Source organism: Durio zibethinus, unplaced genomic scaffold (assembly GCF_047325235.1).
Source record: "Durio zibethinus cultivar Kanyao isolate XHJ-2024 unplaced genomic scaffold, ASM4732523v1 HiC_scaffold_43, whole genome shotgun sequence".
Lineage (NCBI taxonomy): Eukaryota > Viridiplantae > Streptophyta > Magnoliopsida > Malvales > Malvaceae > Durio > Durio zibethinus.
The window spans coordinates 75,642-80,500 of NW_028322666.1; the positions used below are offsets into that span (position 1 = coordinate 75,642).

At 33.0% G+C, this 4,859-nt stretch overlaps 1 non-coding gene across 1 annotated transcript; it reads left to right on the forward strand.

The window, feature by feature from the left end:
• Window positions 1-3,940: 3,940 nt before the first annotated feature.
• Window positions 3,941-4,027, forward strand: TRNAS-GGA (transfer RNA serine (anticodon GGA)). Its single transcript has one exon. It is a non-coding gene; the product is annotated as a tRNA-Ser (tRNA).
• The last annotated feature ends 832 nt before the right edge of the window (window positions 4,028-4,859 follow it).

A 4,859-nucleotide genomic window follows, 5' to 3' on the forward strand; every position in this document is an offset into this window, starting at 1 on the left:
AATAATCATTGAGTCCTCCTCTTTCCGGACAACACATACAAAGAGACCCGCCAACAGTCAAGTAATTAGTGAACCTATGAGAGACGCTTATAATTAGTTTCTTTCTCTTCTATCTCTCATCTATCTATTTTTTATCTATCCATTTTTTCTTTAGTTATTCACTAGAGCAATTATGATCTGGAAGTCGATCCGGGGCAAGTGTTCGGATCTATTATGACATATCCATGAGGCGCTCAACGGACCTTTTTTAATCTTATAAAACCTTTTCCGGACTTTACTTACATTGGTGCAAAAACAATTTTTTTGTGCAACCTGTGTATTGTATTCCTATCTTAATTAGAAGTTCCTAGATGGAGTTTTTTTTGTCTTACATAGATAGAACAAGGAATATTACTCTATCCCAACTCGCGTGAGCATTCATTACTAAGGGATACTCCAGTATTGATATTGAGTCATTCGAGGGGTTTTTATTCGTTTTAATAGAAGCAGAAAAGAAAATATTTTTTATTTTGCTATATCCGTGTATTACTTATCCTTACGAAATATCAGACGAAATAGAACGATTTTAGAAAGGATATAATGAAATTCTTTGATTGGTTTTTCCCAGAGAGAGAGAAATGATCTGACCGATGGGTCCAACAAAAACAAACAATTACACAATTAACAATTCCAATTAAATTAATATTTTTTAATATTTAAAGATTCAAATTGAATATGAATAAAAAATCTAATTTAATAATTTTAATGGTAAGGTAATTTAATTAAATGGATTTAATAGAATAAGAATAGAATTTAATAGTAATAGAATTTTCTAATTTCTAATTAGAATTTCTAATCCGAAAATAATAAATAAACAGAGAGCTCTTGTTCTTATTCGAAACGCCTCGTGATCTTTAACCAATTCTGCGCTTCAATATAATTACCAGGAGTAAGCGCTATAGCCTGTTTCCAATACTCAGCGGCTTGATCGAACCAAGCCTCCGCTATTTCAGAATCCCCCTGTCGAATGGCCTGTTCTCCCCGGTCGGAATAGGCGGGTCAATTCCTTCCCTTAGAACCGTACTTGAGAGTTTCCTACCTCATACGGCTCGGCAGTCAATTCTTTTGGTGTCCCATTTTTTTACCCTACCATATATCCAATTGAATGAGATTTCTCATAGATCCTATCGATTTGTCTCGGGTTAACCAAAAGAGGTTAATTACATGAGTTTCAAACTTTAATTTGGATTAAATTAATAATGAGTTTTATCTTTTCTCCCACCTTCAGAAAAATAAAGCATAGGCGTTTCGGGATTATCGTCCGTTAGATTTTTCTGAAAGGTAACTATCTCGGTTTCATATCATATATAAATTTATATAGAATCCTTGAAAAAGACTTCTTCCTCATAAAAAAGACTTACTGTCTTTGGGATCTGATGCTACACCGCTGCTCAATAACTTAGGGGATCGGCTCTATTACATAAGTTGATTCCTAATTTTTATCTCATATCATGACATAAATAAGCAGTTCTTATTTATTTTTATTGTATCGGCCCAAAACCTCGCTAATTGATCTTTACGGTGCTTCCTCTATCAATTAGATCCTTTATCCATAGAATAAAGTATCTAGGCATATATATTTCTTCATATTTTGACTTCTATGAAGTTTCTTTTTTTTTTTTCTTTTTTTGTTACAGCTGATAAAAATCGTTTTTTGGACGATGCAATATGTAGAAAGCCTATTTTATTTACTAGCGTATTTATTTACTAGCGTATTTGCTCTTTCTTTCCTTTTTTTTTTTATTTCTATAGTGGAGATAGTCGCACGTAATGACAGATCACAGCCATATTATTAAAAGCTTGTGGTAAGAACGGGTTTCGTTCTAGTGCTCGAAAATAATATTCTAAAGCTTTTGTATGTTCTCCGTTACTTGTGTGGATAAGGCCTATGTTATAGAGTATATAACTTCGATCATAGGGATCAATTTCTAGTCGCATAGCTTCATAATAATTCTGTAAGGCTTCCGCATAATTTCCTTCGGATTGAGCCGACATCCGTTACGGTCGTCATTCGATTCAACGAATTCTCCGTTCCAAAACCGTACGTGAGATTTTCACCTCATACGGCTCCTCCTTTATGTGCATAATGAGAATAATCCATGGAATTAAAAAAAAGGTCGAAATATTGTCATTATGAACTGAGCGGGGCTAATGTTTTTACAAGAAATCTCTAGCCAACCCTCTTGCAAAAGATCTTTTCTTACCATCAAGCGTGTTCGTACTAGATAAATAAAGTAAACTCCAACAATTTCTTTGTTCTCAACGCTCCTTAATTTCCAGGAATTAGTCACTTCAACAATCTTCGATGGTTATATGGGTATCCAAAGTACGAACAAGATGGATGTTTGTTGTCCCAACCATTTCTCTTAGTTCCGATCCCGATAAGGAAAGGGAATCCTTTATAACAATAACAAAGTTTTCGTGTTGTTGATTCCTAGATGTAGTGCTTCTTCCTCTATGCCGCCTATTGGTACTAGTGTAGTAGGGTTGACCCACAATACAGACCCATAGGTGTAACCTTTCGCTCAATACTCGAATCAACAATTGAAGCATCTGAGGTTGCATTAATCGGGGATACACGACAGAAGGAATTGCTTTATTTATAAACTTCACCTTCAACAAGCGTAGATTTCTTTTTTTTTTTCAATAGTCTTTTTTTTTTTTTTTCTATTCCGAATCATGTGTCTTTTTCCTAAGACTAAGAGCGGTAAAATAAAAATAAAAAAAAAAATATATATAAAATAATTAAAATATATAAAATAATTATAATTATATAATAATAATCAAATCGCACCATCTCTGTAATAAGTAAATGCCTCTTTTTCTCCTGAAGTTGTCGGAATTATTCGTAATAAGATATTGGCTACGATTGAAAAGGTCCTTATCAATAAAATTTCCATTTATCCGCGATCTAGGCATAGGTAGCAATCCATTCTATAACTCTTTTCATTACCCCTTCGTGAGAAAAAAAAAAGGATCTCACAAACAAAGGAAGCGTACAGTACGAAATAACATAAAAGCAGACCCATTCCATAAAAAAAAAAAAAAAAAAGATATAGCCCTCTACTTTACTTCAATTTTTTTGGCAGGAATCAAGAAAAAAAAAAAAAAAGAAATATTTGAATCCTATTTTATTTCATCCAAATTTATTAGTATAAGAATTTATTAGTATAAGAATAAAATATAAAAAGAAAAAAGAATTATTACGATTTCATCGAAGTTGAAGAATCAAAAAATTTATCCTACGGATTAGGATAGATTAGCAAAATTAGAGAAGTTTTGATTAAATTATGATAAAAAGAGGAAAAATAATCGAATAATCGTTCTATGATGAAAATAAAATAACTGCCCTTTTTTGTGTTTTGTGCATAGCAGGTATACAACATATAATCAAATATAAAAATCCCTTAGAGGATTTATGAATTTGTAATAGATTTACAGAGTAAGAGGTTGTTGTTGAGAGATCTAAAACTGGAAAAGAATTTTAGAATTCTTATAGAAATGGGGAATTAGAGTCTAAAGAGAATTATGAACTAAAAATATCCATTAAGCATAGTCTAAAAAAAAAAAACCAATCGATTGATTTGATTCGTTTCAATTCATTGATTTAATCCAGTCCGGTAGAAATATCAGAAAAAAGATGGGAGTGCCTTTTTCGCAAACATGAATAGATATATATGGTATATGTTTATCGTATTATATTATTTATTTTTAACAGCCCCCTCACAAAAAAATTTCTTCGAGTCGGGAGGCTAAAGAAAAAGTGCTGAAAAAAGTGATGAAAAGTTTTCTATTTTTATAGCTAGTTTTCTAGTTAGAATTGATATTGTTCGTACCTCTCGAACAATCTAATATGAATAACTCGCTATTCGCTCGGGTTATCGGCCATAATAATTATGTAGGAGAGATGGCCGAGTGGTTCAAGGCGTAGCATTGGAACTGCTATGTAGACTTTTGTTTACCGAGGGTTCGAATCCCTCTCTTTCCGCACCTTCACCTAATTCGCCAATGTAACTGACTACAATGTATCAAATCAAATAAGAACAGATACTAAAGAGTTAGACCCTTCTTTGATATAGATTCTCTATTCCCAATTTCTTTTTAATACGGAATACGTAAAATAGCGTACAGGGGATGAAAATCTACCTACGGATCTATCATACATGAATAGGAGAAAAATAAAATTTCCGAATCAAATCCCTTACCCTGTCTTCCTTTACTTAACCTTAACTCAGGTGAAAAGGGAGCAGAACCCTTGTTTTGTTATTTTAGTTAGGTTTAAGTCTGACGAGAATAATATTCTACGACAAGCAATTCATTTATTTTCAAACCGACCCATTTCCTATCTATTATTTGATTGACTAATCCTTTATATTGTAATGTGTGAAGGGTCAAATGCTTTGGTAATTCCTCATGGGTGGATGAATCAAGATAATTTTGAATCAGAGTTCTAGATTTTTGTTCATCCCTCGCTGAAATAATATCTCGGGGTTTGCAGCGATAACTTGGTATATCTACTGTACGACCATTAACTAAAATATGTCTATGGTTAACTAATTGGCGGGCTTGAGGAATAGTTGAAGCCATACCTAATCGAAAAAGGATGTTATCCAAACGCATTTCAAGTAATTGTAGTAAAACCTGACCTGTTGACCCTTTTGCTTTTCTGGCAATACGAACGTATTTAAGTAATTGTCGTTCTGTAAGGCCATAATGAAAACGCAATTTTTGTTTTTCTTCTAAACGAATACGATATTGAGATTTTTTACCGGAGCGCGATCGGTTTCTAAGATCGCTTCCGGCTCTAGGACTTTTACTAG